This window comes from Onychomys torridus, chromosome 3 (assembly GCF_903995425.1).
Source record: "Onychomys torridus chromosome 3, mOncTor1.1, whole genome shotgun sequence".
NCBI lineage: Eukaryota > Metazoa > Chordata > Mammalia > Rodentia > Cricetidae > Onychomys > Onychomys torridus.
This window is the reverse complement of record NC_050445.1, coordinates 111,042,470-111,060,948: the sequence shown is the minus strand read 5'-3', so window position 1 is coordinate 111,060,948 and position 18,479 is coordinate 111,042,470. Positions and strand designations below refer to the sequence as shown.

At 40.9% G+C, this 18,479-nt stretch overlaps 1 long non-coding RNA gene across 1 annotated transcript; it reads left to right on the top strand.

The window, feature by feature from the left end:
• Positions 1 to 207: 207 nt before the first annotated feature.
• LOC118579294 lies at positions 208 to 17,214 on the top strand. Its single transcript, XR_004944461.1, has 4 exons — positions 208 to 231; positions 15,554 to 15,694; positions 15,801 to 15,900; positions 16,925 to 17,214. It is a non-coding gene; the product is annotated as an uncharacterized LOC118579294 (long non-coding RNA).
• The last annotated feature ends 1,265 nt before the right edge of the window (positions 17,215 to 18,479 follow it).

The following is an 18,479-nucleotide window of genomic DNA, read 5'->3' as shown; positions in this document are numbered from 1 at the left end:
GCAGAGCTAGGTAGATCTCTGTGTGTTCAAGGACACAGCCAGCATGGCAGACCTTTAATCTCAATACCAACCATAGAAGACCTGGAGGTCTGTACAAACAGGCAGTGACGAGGAGGTCATGTGACTGGGTTTACAACCAATCAGAAAACAGAACAGAAAGTCTATAAAAAAAGATAGGACACACAGCAGTAGGTCTCTTGCGGAGAGGAAGGACAGCAGAAGCAGTGAAAGGTAAGGTTTTCCACTCTTGCTCTGAGCTCATGGCTTTTAACTCTGCAATTGGTTCTGTGTTTCTTATTTAACAAGCCGGTTACATCTACATTTGGCGCCCATCGCGGCAAGAATTCATTAAAAAACAGCTTGCCTTGGCAGTGGGTCTGGCTTCCTGCCTGGGCGGGCCCGGCTCCCTAGCTTGGGCCTAACCCGGGCCTAGCTCAGTTTAGGACTCAGGCCCAACCTACCTTACCTACAAGCCGTTACTGCCACAGCTGGAGTTACTTGCTTAAAAAGCCGGTGCTACAAACAACTCAGGCCTGCGGGAGCTACCGATACTTGCAGGAGCTACACACAACTGCAGATAGGCTGCTTTTGGCTGAAACGCCAGCTCACGTGGTTGGTCGGAGCTTAAGGAAGCCAGAGCCCAGGCTCGACTCGTCTCAAACAGGAACACGTGGTTGGACTCAAGCTTTTAGTCAGAACATGGCTACACTTTCTTGCTTCCTCTCTCTCTCTCTCTCTCTCTCTCTCTCTGGATTCCCACCTCGGACGCTAGGTAGCTGTTTTGAAATTCCCTCGGATTTCTACTGTCCTATGCAGAATTGGTGTCATTTATATCAGATATTTTAAAGGAAACTATTTAAAAGAGATTTTTTTTCCACATTAAAAAAAAATGGGTTTTATGTGTACATTGGAAGAAAATTGGGCTTTGTTTGAAATTTTAGGCAGTCTGATAATGGAACTATATGAGAAGATTAATGTTGATCGAATTATGTACATTATTATTCTTCTTATCCTTATTTTACAATTTAAAAAGATAGTCAATTTAAGTGCCAGGATAAAAATTTTAGAAAAACCTGTTAAATCTGTTAATATGAATTATAGAGAAATTCAGATTCAAACAGAAGAAATTAACAGTGAAGTTGTTTCAGGATTGGATTATAAGGTTACAGAAAGGAAGCCTGTTTTCACATAATCACCCTTAATTTATCTGGTAACCATACAACAGCAACCTGGTCAAGTGAATACACAAAATATTTGGACTCCAGTTGAAATGCTAGACTTACGAAGGTTTAAGGAAGCAATAGTATCTTATGGCATGAATTCTCCATATGTAAAGCAAATGTTAAACTCCTGGTCAACTTATAATAGGATTTATACCACAGGACTGGCGGGAGCTGGCACAGGCTGTTCTGGAACCCAGACAGCAGCTCCAGTGGCAAATGTGGTTCAAAGAGGAAGCTAAAAACATAGCAAAAACAATGTAGGGATAGAGGTACACAAGTCTTCCAGGATCAGCTTGTTGGAGAAGGCCAATATGCTGCAGTACAAACACAAAGTTTATATGATATCCAAACTCTAATTCTATGTCAAATGGCAGCCTTGAATGCATGGGACAGAGTTGAGGTACCAGCAAAGAAAACTGAGTCATTTACAAAGGTTATACAGGGCCCAAAAGAATCTTTCACAGATTTCTTACAAATACTGACTTCAACAGTAAAGAGAATGGTCCCAGATTCAGAAGCTAGCCAGATAATAATTAAATCTTTGGCTTTTGAGAAGGCAAATGCACCATGCAAGAGAATAATCAGGCTGTTAAAGGCAAGATCTACACCCTTGGAAGATTGGATTAGAGACATGGTTAATTTTGAGGCTCATGATCATGATAATATGTGGGTAGGAGAAGCAATTTCAAGAGGTTTGAGGAATGTCAGATGTTTTGGATGTGGAAAACAAGGACATTTGAAAAGGGACTGTAAACAGGGCACTTCTAGAAAAAATGTTTCTTCAAGGAACAATGGCAACAGAATACCCCTTCCTTCTGGAGTATGTAGAAGGTGTGGTAAGGCTGGACCAATGAATGTAGATCAACAAGGGACAGACAAGGTTATTGGGGAAATTATTAAGGCCACTCCATGTAGTTAAAAGGGAGGTTTATTTTGTGGGGTAACTTACAAATGAAGGGATTGGTTGTAGGGTCTGGCAAAGGTATGGCGCAGTCTGGCGGTGTTCTCTGGAGAACTCTGCTTGGTCTACCTCCTGCGTCCAGCATCCCAGAACCAAGAGAGAGCCCTCCTCTCGATCCCGGGTCTTCCGCTTCCTCCTCCGCCCCGCCTTGTGGGCATGACCATTACCAAAGCCTCAGTGGGGGTTGGAACTTCCAGGCCAATGCTGGGATGGCTATCCACTACATCTCCCCCTTTTGTCTAAATAAGAAAGTTCTAACCTAATACAAGACTATATACAAAGAGATGGTTATCAAATATTGTCCAGGAGTAATGAGGGATAATGACCTAGATAAGTTGGAATTACAATAAGTGCAAACAATATCAAGCAAAAAACACATAGTAAAATCCAGGGAAGTCTAGAGCATGAGTAGGTGGTATATTACAAAGATCATTCCAAAAGGTGTTCTATCCTAAAGAACCTGAGTCTAATACTTAATATATTCTATCTAAGATATTATATATGTATATATACTAATTTGTAACTATAACTGCTAATCTTCAACCTCATCAAAGACCTGAGAAGGAATATAATAATACCTGAGAAATGGGAGAAGGATGCAAGCAACTTTCGGGAGTCTTGCAAGAGTAGACAGAGACAGCTGGCAGCCTGGACAGTCACCTAATGTTTCTCAGCATCGTTGGTGCATTCAAATTGGCTACAGGCCTAGAGTATCTGACAGACCATTTTCAGAAGCAGGAATTCTGAAAGACCATCTTACCCTGTCTTGGCAAAGTATAGTGGTCACTTTCCTTGTGTCCCGCTTGTCCAGAAAGGACAGCATTTATACTGTCAGCAGTTGAGGCAAGGGCAGTTCTTTGCCCAGTAGGCCATTTTGTGCCAAGAAGACAAACTTGCAAATGGAAATGTCTTAGAAGCCCAACATTCTCTTGGGATCAAATTGGTATTGCCAAGAGCATTTGTGTCTCACATCAACAGAATTCTAAGTTATTTAAATGCCATATTCTCTAGGTCCATAAAGTGTTTGAAGATTACCTGTCCATCTGACCTATATATTTATAAATCTGGATAACCTAACTAACATAATTATAGAGATGACAAGCATAGGTGACAATAACTCTATAAGTCTTATCTACCTAAACAACCTAAGGACTAAGACTTCATATAAATAAGGCAAACAGTCTGTAAGCAAATGTACAGTAAAAGGACAATGACTTTAAATTGTGACAATACACAAAGTATCTTTAACAGAGGTAGGAATGTATAGTGCAATATGCAATATAATAATAATCCTAAATATATATCAGTATACAGAATATCTTAAACAGAAGTAGAACATAAATACAGTATGACAGATATAAATTCACATTTGTATCAATATACAAATATTTCAGGGGCTGGGGATTTAGCTCAGTGGTAGAGCGCTTGCCTAGCAAGTGCAAGGCCCTGGGTTCGGTCCTCAGCTCTGGAAAAAAAAATATTTCAAATAAAAGTAAAAATATGTGTACAATATAACAAACATAGTTCTGTATTTGTATCAATATACAAATTATCTTAAATAGGAATATAAAAAGTTTATATTTGTATCAACATATAAGAATTCATAACAGTGCAAAGGCTGCTATATTACTAAATTTGTTTACTAATGTATATGATAGTCTACCATAATATCTTATACCTATCCATTCTATTTCTTCTTTTCCCTTTTTTTTTTTCCTTTTTTTTTTTTTTGAGACATATTATCTTTCCTTAAGGAGAGTACTGAGTTTAACAGTTTCTTCCACCCCCAACCCTAGAACCATTATCCATAACCCTGAGAAATATGAAACCTTAGGGATAAGGGACATCATTTTCTTAGAATTGCTTCCTGCTGTTTAGGGGGCGATGGTACCTCTGTTGGGTATTGTAAGAAAGCTCAGATAGTTAAATCTCAGTTAGACTAACTGTAGATTCTGCAGCAGCTCTCAGAGTAATGGGTAAGATTGTCTGAAATTCTGGCAAGAAGTGTAGTATGATGAATATTATCATGGCATCATTCTGGATTGGGTAGAGTTGTTGTTGTTGGGACCCCATCTTCCTTCTGGAGACTTCAGAGATTGCTATTGGAAAAAACTTATTTTTTATCAGAATGGAAGGTTTGGATTTAAAGATGTCATGACATGTAAGAAAGGATTCCAAGAAATCAAGGGTAAGCATGGAGAGAATTAGAATCTTGAAGATAATGGTCCCTTATAATTGGTTTCCTTCTGTCTCACACCAGAGGGCTCTTCTGATATGGGACTGAAGAATCTCTCAACCTTTTCTTTTATCAATATGCTTGGGTTTAGAGAAGGAGTGAGACAATTCCATCTCCAAAGCCAGCTTGATTTATAATTAAATTGGAACCACAACTATTCTAGATTGATAGAGATATAGATGTTAGACAGTGATATCTTACCCTGTGAAGATTGGTACCAATGGAGTCTTTTTGTTGTTGTTGTAAACATCCGGATATCCAAGGCCTTATGATTTCTGGAAGATGGGTATTTCCATTATCCTGGAAAGACAAAAACAGAACCCTACCCCAACCTTTGATTGTTAAATCTTTCTTACAACCTGAAGAGATGTCATGTTGGTGGATGATCTTTTACTTCTCCTCATCAAGATGTTTCTCCTGTTCAAATTGAATTTTTATTAATTTTGTTGGTATCCATAGCTTGTCTTCTCCTGTGGAAACAAAAGCAAAACCCCTTCGCCAACATAGGACATATCCAGGTTTCCATTCTGAGGTCAACACATCTTTGAAATAAACCGGTTGGTTTAGCTCAGGAGTTTTATCTGTCGTCCAATGTCTCTCTGCAGCTGTTGTTCCTTTCTCATCAGCATTGAGAAAAATCAAGGTTAATAAAGCACTAAGCAATCTATTTCTAGTAGTCATTGTTACCTGTTGGTGTTTATTTAGCATATCCTTTAAAGTTCAATTGGATCTTTCTATGACTGCTTGGCCTGTGGGATTCTGTGGTATACCTGTAACATGCTTTATATTGTAATAAGCAAAGAACTGTCTCATTTTATTGGAGACATATGCTGGGGCATTATCTGTCTTAATTTGTACAGGTATTCCCATGATGGCCATAACTTCTAATAGGTGTGTAATCACAGAATCACCCTTTTCAGAACTCATAGGAGTTGCCCACTGAAATCCTGAATAGGTGTCAATGGTATGGTGTACATACTTTAATCTTCCAAATTCTGCAAAATGAAACACATTCATCTGCCAAATTTCATTTCTCTGTATACCTTTTGGATTGCTCCCTGCAGGTAATGGAGTTTGGTTATAGAAGGAACAAGTAGGACATTTTTTCACAATATCCTTAGCTTGTTGCCAAGTAATGGAGAAATCCTTCTTCAAACCTTTGCTATTTACATAGTGTTTCTTATGAAATTCTGAGGCTTCTAGCACATTACCTATTAGTAACTGATCAATCTCATCACTACCTTGTGCTAAAGGTCCTGGCAGACCTGTATGGGATCTGATATGTGTTATATATATAGGATGTTCCCTTTTTCTGATGATTTCCTGCAATTGTATGATTAATAAAGTTAATTCTGTTTTATCAGGAATAAATTCAGTAGTTTCAATGTATAAAACAACTCTCTCTGCATATTGAGAGTCAGTGACTATATTGAGGGGTTCTGTGAAGTCCATCAGTACCATAAGAACGGCATATGGTTCTGCCTTTTGTACAGAGCTGTATGGACTTTGTACCACTTTACTTACGTCTCCTGATTTGTATCCTGCTTTCCCTGATTATTACAATGAATGTCAAAATGGTACAGGCCAGATATGTCTTAGGGAGGTCGTATATTTCCAGGAAAATGTCATTCATCATACAGGCAAAAAGGTTTTTAAATTCTAGTGAGGTAATGTTGTCAGCCATATTACAAGAATTACTCAAAATTTGTTAGTCAGTTTTAAGGTGGAAAATTATCAAGTACTTTTACTTGAAATAAACTTACCTTTCTGTGGTTTTAGGGGGTGCAGTAGCACTTTTCAGCCAGCAGGAGGCATTGGTATAGCTCCAAAGCAGGGCCTGCTGGCAACCTTGGCTGGTGGCAGTTGAAGGCAGGAGCCAAGATGGCAGGGAGCTGGCACTCAGGGAGGAGTGGGAACGCCTCACTCACAGCAGTTTTTGCTGGTCTAGGGGCTAAGCTAGGGAACTGAGACTGGACTAGCTGCTCCCTTTTTTGGGAATTGAACTGTGTAGGCATTCCCTGGTTAAATGGAACTTTGCAGGCGGGTTTAGGTACCTGCCAGCCAGGGAGGAGGCTGAGGGAGGGAGCCGTCCAGGCCTTTGGAATTTGCCCCACGTTGGGCGCCAGATATTGGGGAAATTATTAAGGCCACTCCATGTAGTTAAAAGGGAGGTTTATTTTGTGGGGTAACTTACAAATGAAGGGATTGGTTGTAGGGTCTGGCAAAGGTATGGCGCAGTCTGGCGGTGTTCTCTGGAGAACTCTGCTCAGTCTACCTCCTGCATCCCAGAACCAAGAGAGAGCCCTCCTCTCAATACTGGGTCTTCCGCTGCCTCCTCCACCCCGCCTTGTGGGCGTGACCATTACCGAAGCCTCAATGGGGGTTGGAATTTCCAGGCCAATGCTGGGATGGCTATCCACTACACAAGGTAATACTTAGCCTCAGTCTTCAGGAAACTCCCAGAGGGGCCTCACGCAGGACCCTACAGTGAATCCAGTTCAGACCTTTCCTGCAATTGTAGAGGAGACCCCTACTCAGAGCAGTTAAATAACCAAATGCCTACTGGAATAAACCAGGCTACTCAGAGTAATGGAATAACTGAGACAGAACAGAAAATTCAGGAGAAACCATAAAGAAAATTTTTTGGCAAACTTCTATAAATGAACAAAGACCAAAATTAACAATAAAAATAAATGTTTTGTTGTCTGGTCTGGTAGACACAGGTGCTGATGTGACCATAATTGCACCAGAATTTTGGCATCCATCTTGCCCTCTTCAGGAGGTAAATGTTCAACTGTTAGGAATTGGAACATTATCGCAAGTGAAACAGAGTGCAAGATGGCTCGAATGTATAGGCCCAGAAGGACAGAGAGGCACATTAAAACCATATGTGGCTAACATAGCTATGAACCTGTGGAGTCGAGACCTGTTACAACAATGGAATACTCAGATTAACATCCCTCCACCCTCAGAAATAAATCATAAACTAGCACATGTTTCTGAGAGAAATATTAGAAGGTATTATTCTAATGAGTGGTCACCAGCCATTCATATTATACAAGAACAGGGCACAAAAACTGATGATCTTCCAAAGACACCAACAGCTCTATCTTTAAAATGGTTAACAGACAAGCCTGTATGGGTTCATCAATGGCCTTTAACAACAGAGAAACTCCAGGCTTTAGAAGAGCTGGTAGAAAAACAGTTAAATGCTCGGCATATTAAAGAATCTACTAGCCCATGGAATTCTCCTGTATTTGTTATTAAAAAGAAATCTGGTCAATGGAGAATGGTAACAGACCTTAGAGCAATTAACTAAGTAATTCAGCCAATGAGCTCTCTACAATCTGGAATTCCTTTGCCTGCTCTGTTACCTAAAGGATGGCCTCTCATAGTTATCGATTTAAAAGACTGTTTCTTTTCAATACCCTTACAAGAAAAAGACAGAAAAAGATTTGCTTTCACAGTGCCTACTTACAATAATTCTCAACCAGTTAGAAGATTTCAATGGAGAGTCCTCCCACAGGGAATGTTGAATAGTCCAACCCTGTGCCAATATTTTGTGCAACAGCCCTTGGAAGTGATACGTAAAAAATTTCCTAAATCTATAATTATCCATTATATGGATGATATTTTACTAGCTGACTCAAATGCAGATACTTTAGAAAAAATGTTTGAAGAAGTAAAGAAAATATTGCCCTGCTGGGGATTACAAATTGCTCCTGAAAAGATACAAAGAGGAGATTCTATTAATTATTTAGGATATAAAATAGAGCTACAAAAAATTAGACCTCAAAAGGTGCAAATTAGGAGAGATTGCCTACAGACTCTTAATGACTTTCAAAGATTATTTGGGGAATTTCTCATCTATAAACTATTGTTGGGGTAAAAAATGATGAACTGAATAATTTGTTCAAAACCTTAGAAGGTGACAAGGACTTAAATAGTCCAAGAGAATTATCACCTGAAGCTGAGAAAGAATTGGCCTTTGTAGAAAAAAAAGTACATGAAGGACATGTAGATCATATTGATCCAAAGCTGGATTGCATTTTGGTTATTTTACCTTCTAAGCATTCTCCTACAGGAATATTAATGCAGAGAGAAGATATTATATTGGAACGGATATTTTTTTTACCAAATAAACCAAATAAAAAATTAAAAACTTATGTGGAAAAAAATCTCTGACTTAATTTTGAAAGGAAAATTGAGACTTCGTCAATTAGCAGGAATAGACCCAGCAGAAATTGTTGTACCTTTAATTAAAGAGGATATTGAAAAATTATGGACAGAAAGTGAACCTTGGCAAAGAGCTTGCAGTAATTTTTGGGAGAAATTAACAGCAAATATCCTAAAAGCAATAGAATTGATCTTATAAAGAGAACTGATTGGATCTTGCCTCGAACTGTACGTGAAAAACCCATATCTGGAGTTCGGACATTTTATACAGATGCCAACAAACAAGGAAAGGCAGGTTACAAATCAGAAAATTTAAGTAAAGTGGTTCAAAGTCCTTATAATTCAGTTCAAAAATCGAAATTGTATACTATCCTGTTGGTATTAATGGATTTTTCAGAACCTCTCAACATAGTTACTGACTCTCAGTATGCTGAAAGAGTGGTATTACATATTGAGACTGCAGAATTTATCCCTGATGCTTCAGAATTAACTTCACTATTTATTCAACTACAAGATACAATCAGGGAAAGGAGTCATCCTTTATATATAACTCACATCTGATCCCATACTGGTCTGCCAGGCCCTCTAGCACAATCGAATGATGAGATTGATAAATTATTGATAGGAAATGTGCTGGAGGCATCAGAATTTCATAAGAAACATCATGTCAATAGTAAAAGTTTAAAAAAGGATTTTTCCATAACCTGGCAACAAGCCAAGGAAATTGTAAAGAAATGTCCTACTTGTTCCTTCTACAATCAGACACCATTACCAGCAGGATGTAACCCAAAGGGTACTCAGAGGAATGAAATCTGGCAGATGGATGTGTTTCACTTTGCGGAATTTGGAAAATTGAAAAATGTACACCATACTATCGATACTTATTCAGGATTTCAATGGGTGACTGCTTTGAGTTCTGAAAAAGCTGATTCTGTAATCACTCATTTGCTAGAAGTTATGGCCATCATGGGTATACCTGCACAAATTAAAACTGACAATGCTCCAGCATATGTCTCTATTAAAATGAAACAGTTTTTTGCTTATTATAATATAAAACATATTACAAGTATACCACATAATCTACAGGCCAAGCAGTTATAGAAAGATCCAACAGAACTCTAAAGGACATGATAAATAAACAGAAAGGGGTAACAAAAACCCCCAGAAGTAGACTGCACAATGCTCTATTAACTTTGAATTTTCTCAGTGCTAATGAGAAAGGAACAACAGCTGCAGAGAGACATTGGTTAATAAAAAAAACTACAGAATTAAATCAGCCTATATACTTCAAGGATGTGCTGACCTCAGAATGGAAACCAGGGTATGTGTTACGTTGGGGATGAGGTTTTGCTTTTGTTTCTGCAGGAGAAGATAAGCTGTGGGTACCATCAAAATTGATAAAGGTTCAATTTGAACAAGAGAGACCTCTTAATTAGAGGAGGTGATAGTTCATCAACCAACTTGACCATCCAGTTTAAACTCACTTATACCATTAATACATGCCTTTTCATTTAATCAGATGTAACTTGCCAAAAAGGAACCTCCCCAAAATTAGTCTTGGGAAAGGGTTTTTGTTTTTGTCTTTTAGGAGAATGAAGGCTAAGGAATCTGAAGAACACTGGACAAATGAGACAACTGAAGAAAAAGGACAAATCATCTGTCCCAGGAAAAAGAGTAAAATGGCCTATTGGTATATCATCTACAAAATTTCATAAATCTTCCTAAATGTTTGTTTCTGCACTTCTCTAAAAAATTAATACTCTTGGTCTTCTTATAGTCCCAGTTCAATTAAAATTTAAAGCTGACTTTGGAGAATGGCTCTCTCCTCCTTTAAACTCAAGCATGTTGTTAAAAGGAAAATGCAAACTCCCTGTATCATACCAGAAGAAAGAGCCATCTTCTGACATGGGACAGGAGAAAAACCAAATTACTTAAGGGACTATTCTATTACTAATCTCAATTCTTTGATTCTATTCTGATTCTTTAAACTATTCTTAAAGTATGAATTTTATATCAAAATTTACAAGATATACATATATATATAAACTTTGTTAAGATAATAATGGTCATATAGAGTACTAATTAATTCTAGAGAAAGGGCTTCCATTAGCTGCCTATACATGTCTTCGTGTTCGAGTCTCTTTTCAGTTTTCTGCAGGAAATCATGGCCAGACCTTGTAGCTAGAGTTTTCCTGCCTGGCCCAGTCAGGACAAATCTCTCTTACCCGCCAGTCCCACAGTCGCTCAGACCCAACCAAGAAAGCACACAGAGACTTACATTGTTTAGAAACTGTATGGCTGTGGCAGGCTGCTTGTTATCTACTTCTTCTCTCTTAAATTAACCCATTTTTGTTAGTCTATACTTTGCCACATGGCTTGTGGCTTACCAGTGTCTTTACAGGTTGCTTTTCATGGCGGCGGCTGGCGGTGTCTCTCCCCAGTCTTCTACTTCCCAGAATTCTCTTCTCTCTTGTCCCGCCTATACTTCCTGCCTGGCCACTGGCCAATCAGAACTTTATTTACACAGAGCGATATCCACAGCAAGGCCTAACATCAACTGAAATCTCCAGGAAGAAGATGGGGCCCCACAATGACAATTCCACATGGAAAATAATATCACTAAGCTGACAAACATCATCTACAGATCAGCTTTGGACTACAAAGTGCTTAGAGCAATTCTGAGATGGCTAGCTGAGATGATCCAGTTTCAAAGACTACTTGAATAAGGACTTGAGATAAACCCTGAACTTTGGCATTATGGATAACAAAGAATATAGTTACCTTTCCTAGAATTTGACAATTAACCCCAAATTTTTCTTTTCAGAATAAAGATAACTTCGTCCATACCCAGCAGGAAGCAATTTTAAGAATACGACACCCACATTCCCAAAGGGGTGGTATGGGGTGGGTGGTTTTTTTGGTCTTTTTATGGGTATTGGGTCTGGTATAGTTTTCATTGTTTAGGAGGGTTGGTTACAAGTTGTTGTTAAGGGTTAGGAAAAGGGCTAGGCAAAAGGTGCTTGTTAAAAAAAAAAAGAAAAGAGAAAAAGACAATTACTAGATTTAAATACTTTACATTGGATTGGACTGTTTTATATTGTATACAAATTATTATTATTATTGAGATTGAGATTGTTAGAATATACCATACACATATTTCTAATCTTGCTCAAGATATTGTATTTATACCATTCATTTAACAATGTAATGCAATTTGCTAATCCTTGAATGTTAGTATTACCAACTATTAGGATATATAGAAATGAAAGTTAGTGGTTAGACATCACAATTGAACTTGTAGTCATATTAGGTGTGTTTTCAAGATCAAACATATTTTAGATAGACAGGTCACCTTCAAACCCTTCAGAAATCTATAGAATATGGCATTTAAAATGTTTTAATAACTTAGGAATTTTTCTTTTTTGCTATGACTATGAGACATGTCGGCTCCTGGCAGTACCAATCTACTTCAGAGAAAATATGGGCATTGAAGAAACTGCATATGGAGTTAACTTTTATTGTGGCAAAAGTTAGCCACTGGACAACAAAGTATCCTCGAATCAACTGCTGAAAAACAGGACAGACAGGACATGAAACCAAGGACTACCAATTCTTGCCAAAACAAGCGTGGTTGTGGCTTTAACAAAAGGCATCTTCTGAAGCCAGGACAATATGGCACCATCCCTGAAAGTGAGTGGCCTTTGCAATCTGCAAAAGGTGCCATGCCCTTTTCTTCGAAGGCAGCTGAACAGGGAGTGGGCCGATGACTTCTGATGTACAATGGAACAGCAGATGAAACAGTTATTCTTGAAGAATAACTAAGCTCACCCCTCTCAATAGTAGACTGGCATTTAATAGAGGGATGTGGAGAAGAACGGGATGCCAAGATGAAGCCACATATACACAGCCAAGAAAAATGGACAGCTGAATTGAAAGGACATCAATAATTTCCAGAATTTAAAATCCTGAATCATGACATGACACTAATGGAATTCAGATGTTTCTGGTACATGGACTGCTCTCACCAAATGTGAGGTCAAACTGTTGACCTTGTATACATCCTAGTTCACAAATGAGTCTGTCAGATACGCTAAGCCTATAGGCTGAAGATGATGCCCCAACACTGCGGAGAAACCTCAGGTGACTGTCCAGGCAGCTGGCTGTTTCTGTCAACTCACATTTTTTGGGGGGAAGCTGCTTGCAGGCACTCCCTGTTTTTATTTTTTATTAGGTAGTATTATTTCCTTCTTGGGTCTCTGAGGGAGTTGAAGATCAGTTGGTTATAGTTATAATTATCTTTCTTAAGGATTTCAGAAAAACTCACTAAGAGCTGTAAGTGTATAAATTTGAAAGACATTATAAGACAGTTCTGTTAGTAATATAAGTTAGGATAGAAAGTGAATCAGGTACATTTTGGACTTACCAAAATAGGATAGATAATGGAATTATTTTCTCTGAATTTGTCAAATGCAAATGGACTAGACATTGCTTAGGTATTGATTGTTTGTATATATGATATATATAGTTATTGTACTTTTGTATATAGTTTTTCTTATATTAGTTATAACTTTTTTCCTTTTTTATTATTAAAATAGAAAAGGGGAAATATAGTGATATTTTATTTGTATTGAAATGTGATTTTATTTGTATGTTAATAAAGTTGCCTTGAGGTCAGAGCAAGCCAGAGCAGAAGCTAGGCGGTGGTGGTGGTGGTGGTGGTGGTGGTGGTGGTGGTGGTGGTGGTACACACCTTTAATCCCCCAGCACTTGGGAGGCAGAGCTAGGTAGATCTCTGTGTGTTCAAGGACACAGGCAGCATGGCAGACACACACACCTTTAATCTCAATACCAACCATAGAAGACCTGGAGTTCTGTACAAACAGGCAGTGACGAGGAGGAGGTCATGTGGCTGGGTTTACAACCAATGAGAAAACAGAACACCCTAATAATAAGTCTCACAGAAGCATGCTAAGGGAACACATTCCACCTACAACCAAAGATGGAAATTGGCTTTCATTCCCTGACAGGTGTATTAAGGTGTCACATGCACACTTCCGTTTTATTTTCTCACATTTGGTTCTGTCTACTTTGCTAGAAATTGGTTTTTGTATTTTTGTTTTGGTTTTGGTTGGTTGTTTTTTTGTTTTGTTTTTGTTTTGTTTTGTTTTGTTGCCAGAGCTGAGGACTGAACCCAGGTCCTTATGCTTGCTAGGCCAGCGCTCTACCACTGAGCTAAATCCTCAACCCCGCTACAAACTATTTTTATCTCCTGTTTTGTTTGTTTGTTTGTTTGTTCGTTTTTTTTGGAGACAGGGTTTCTCCATGTAGCTTTGGTACCTGTCTTGGATCTCATTCTGTAGACCAGACTGGCCTTAAACTCACGGAGATCTGCCTGGCTCTACCTCCTGAGTTCGGGGATTAAAGGCATGCATCACCACTACCCGACTCATCTGATGGTTTTAGTGTCCACACAGAGTATTGCCCTATAACTCGGGCTGGACTGAACTCGGTATATAGTCCAGGCTGGCTTTACATTCCTGAGGATCCTGCTGCCTCAGTCCCTCTTAGGTGTACTGTAACTCTGTTAGCATTTGTGGTTTAGTCAAAGTCTCATCTGTCCCAGGCAGGCCACTCTGTAGCCAGAGATGACCTTGAGCAGGATCCTCATCTTCTTGTCTCTGTCCCCAAGGCAGAAACTCCAGGTCTGAGTCATTCTGCTCTGTTAAGTTTGAGAAGCTCAAGCCAGGATAGGCAGGAGTGAGTTGCAGGCTGAGTGGAATCCCGTCTCAAAAAGAATATGGAAATTCTGAATATTTTGAACTATCAGAGCTGGACATGGGCTGGGGAGATGGGGAAATGGCTAAAGCACCACAGTGTGAAAACATGATGTGGCATGTCCTTATGTCATCTGAGGCCTGGTGCTGAAGAGAGGCAAGTGTGGGAGCTTGCTGGCCTGAGGTCAGTGAGACACCCTGTCTGGAAAATGAAGGTGAAAGCCGAAAGCCGGGTGGTGCCGGAAAACCCCTTTCATCCCAGCACTTGGGAGGCAGAGGCAGGCAGATCTCTGTGAGTTCAAGGCCAGCCTAGTCTAAAGAGGGAGATCCAGGACAAGCACCAAAACTACAGAGAAACCTTGTCTTGACAAGAGAGAGAGAGAGAGAGAGAGAGAGAGAGAGAGAGAGAGAGAGAGAGAGAGAGAGAATTAAGGTGCAAAAGCATTTGAGCATTTGATGAATATTCCTGGTCTACATGTGTGCTCAAAGGTTTACAATAGAATAGACACACACACACCCGTGGTCACACATGCATCATGCACAAACACACACACACACACACACACACACACACACACACACACACACACACACTATGCAGAGTTCTCCAACCCTGTCCTTACCCATATCCCTCACTGCTGCTTATTCCTTATACTCATGGCCTTTCCTTCTCTTTGCCAAAGCACATGACTCTTAAGCCCCACGGTGTCATAACTATCAGTCCCCTCTAATGAGGAATCCTCTTGTTTTTTTCTCTCCTCTTGTTTTGTGTCCGGTTTTCTGTCTGTAGTCCAGGCTGCCAAGGACTGGCCACCCTCCTGCCCTCAACCAACTGATTGGAGGGGATATAGGTGTGCACCTGGTCTTAGTGTGTTTGAGGGGTTTTGTTTCTTGAATTATCTATGTAGCGGTGGATGACCTTGAACTTTTAATCCTCTGCCTCCACCTCCCAAATGTAGCGAGTACAGGAATTCCCCACCATGTCTGGTTTATTTGGTTCTGGGGACCATACCCAGGGCCACCTGTATGCCGGGCAAGAACTGTCCCAACTGAGTTACACCTGTAGCTCAGGCTAGCCTGGGACTCACTATGTAGCTTAGGAAGACCTCCTGATAGAATTACAGATCTACACCATTGACCCTGAATTTTCTCTTTCTCTCTTTTTTTCTTTTAACCTTTCTAGATGGCCTAGTCTTTTTATTGAGAGGCTTTTGGAGTGCCATAAACATGAGCAGTATCCGGCAGCTGCTCTTCTGCAGCTGGTGAGCTGTGATGTGGGCAGGAGGGAGGGAAAGGAGGCTGTCCCAGTCCCAAGGTCACTCAGGTCAGTATGTAGCAGTCCCTGGACTGTCACCTGTGTAGCCAGGCAGCTTTGAAGGACTGTTCTGACTAGCCGCCCTCTATTTGGTCTCATCTAACCCTCTATGCAGCTCTGAGGGACAGGATGGAAGACACAAGCCTCAACCAGCCCATGTCCAGACCTGCATCTGATGACATTATGAGATGGAGCCTCACCCCCACTGCTTGAAGGTTTAGTTCCCTCACCCCTCAGGGGATCTCATACCTTCACATTTAGCCATTTTCAGGGAGTTTGTGCATTTTTCTTAAGACTAGCCAGGGTGTAATCCCAGTACTCTGCCGACTTAGACAGGAGACGAGCCATAAACTCAAGGCCAGCCTGGGCTATATAAGGAGCAGTGGTCTCTCTAGCTTTGGTGACCCTGTGAGATCTCTCTCTCTAAAACACAGAAAGTGAACAACAGGACTAGTGTTGTGTATACCTTGCATGCACACTTGGTTCTTGTCCCTGGGTTCTTCTCCAGTGTAAAATAAAACCAGGTAGAGCATGCTGAGTATCCCAGTATTGGAGGGTGGAAACAAGAGGATCAGGCGGTCAGGGTCATCTTCCAACGGGGAGAGTTGGAGGTCAGTCTAGGAGGAATGACACACTATTTTAAAAGCAAACAACCCCTACCCCCAAATCTTAATGCCCAAATCTGAGAAAACAGCGACATGGCAGCCCATAACAACCACCTACTCCGTGTGAATCAGAAGACCTTTCTGATAGAGAGAAGAAAGTCCAGCATCTAGATGTGCAGTGCAGTAATTTTTTTTCCCTGTGACTCACATCTGGAATTGGCCTGAGTATTGAGTTCATCCCCTGTGCAGGGCACCAGGGAGCTGTTCAACAAGCACTCCCTGTGGGAGGCATGGGGAGCTGTGTGAGTAGTGCTTCCTGTTGATCCTGTAGGGGACAGACTGGAGGAAGGTATGAAGAGCATGGAGACCCCCTCCTGTACCAAAGGAAAGGCAGGAAGGCTGCTGGCCCTGCAACCGGTCAGAAACTCTGGTGTTGTGCTGCCCCCTTGTGGCACTTCCACACAAGTTCCGAGTTAGTGCGCCTGGTTGGCTGAGGTCCCTGCTTCACCTGGTGCCAACAACTGGAGTGGTTGGGTGGGTTGGTGGGTGGGGTGGGGGTAGGCTTGCCCCGCTATACCCATCTAACATGATTTTGTCCTTCCATCTTTCATTCCTTTTCTCCATCATCATAAAGGAACACAATACCTTTCATAGCTCTGCTGACCAGTGGATGGTCCTGAAGAAACTGCATAGACACACACTGCTGTGCCTGGCTCTGTTGTTTATAAGGCTAGACGACTGGGCAGCGTCAAGAGTGTGAAATGGACACCCTGGTCGAGATTCAGAAGCACAAGAGGACTGGGACAGTGACTGTCTGTTTTTGCACTCCCTGCTTTCCTTGTGAGATAGGAATTCATTCCCCAGGATGCAAGAAAAAGGGCGAGCAGGCTTGCTGAAGCTTGTCACCCCAGCACTTGGGGATGGAGACAGGTGCATCTCCTTTTTTGCTTTGTTTTGCTGTTGTGATTTGTGTGTGGGGTTTGTTTTTTCCCCCAAGACATGCTCCACCACCACCTCCATTTGATGCAGGTACATCAATCTTGCTGGCCTTGAGAAAGTCTGTGTCCAAAACACAATGTGTACAGCATCTGTGAATTGACATTTGAGGGAATACATGTGCTACATACATACAAGTTTGAGCATATATATGTATGTATTCAAGGACACACATGTACAATCACACAAGTGCAAACATACAATGTGTGAGTGATCTGCACACACACTTAAGTAAAAATAGTGATAAAGAAGCACACAGTTAAGAACCAGGTAGCTTTTTGGAAGACCTGACCTTTTTGGAAGACCTGACCTTCTGTGCAGGAGCATCCTGGTCAGCAAGACCTAGGAGAATGAGACAGGGTGATGCTGCTGAGAACACTGGGTAGGTCCTCTCGGGATGCTCTATGGTTGACAGAGCCCAGCAAGCCAAGCTTTGAGGACTCTTATTACTGCTGAGTAGGTTCCAGTTGGTGGGCTGACAAGGCGATCCCAGCTTTGTCAGCACTGTGGGTCACCTGGATGTCTCACCTCTCTGCAGCATGAGACGAGGTGCCTCTCAGAAGCCGAGGAGGATGGCCCTGCACTCAGAGCAAAGGCCACCTTGGTCAATTCTACTGGCATTAACCCCCATCCCCCAAACCATTGCAATATGTTTTCTACATTGGAAATAAAATGGCATTGTTAAATGAGCTTTTGGTTGTTTGGAGACAGGGTCTTTGTGTTACTCTGCCTACCCTAGTACTGTGTGGCTCATGCTGGCCTTAAATTTGAGGCAGTGTGCCTCAGCTTTCCAGGTGGCTAGGATTATAGGTGTGCCTCATCACTGCCTCTTCAATACACACTCCTTCCTCTTTGTTTCTGTGTATGTGTCTGTCTCTGTCTCTTCTGTCTCAACAAGTGTATCATATATCCCAACTCATCATTGAATTTGTGATGTAGCAAGAGGTTCCCTTGAATCCTGAGCCTCCTGACTCCAGCACTCAGTCACACTAGTTTTATGTATCACTGGGGATCAAACCAGGGTGTGTGCACCCTAGATGTGCACTCTTCACACTAATGCACATCTTCAGCCTATATGCTCCCTTTTCTTCAACTTTTGACAGTTCTCTATTTGGACTACTATCTTTTGAAAATAATATGGAGAATATAGCAGAACGATAATTCCAGTGTAGGTGGCGCCATTCATGTCTCTT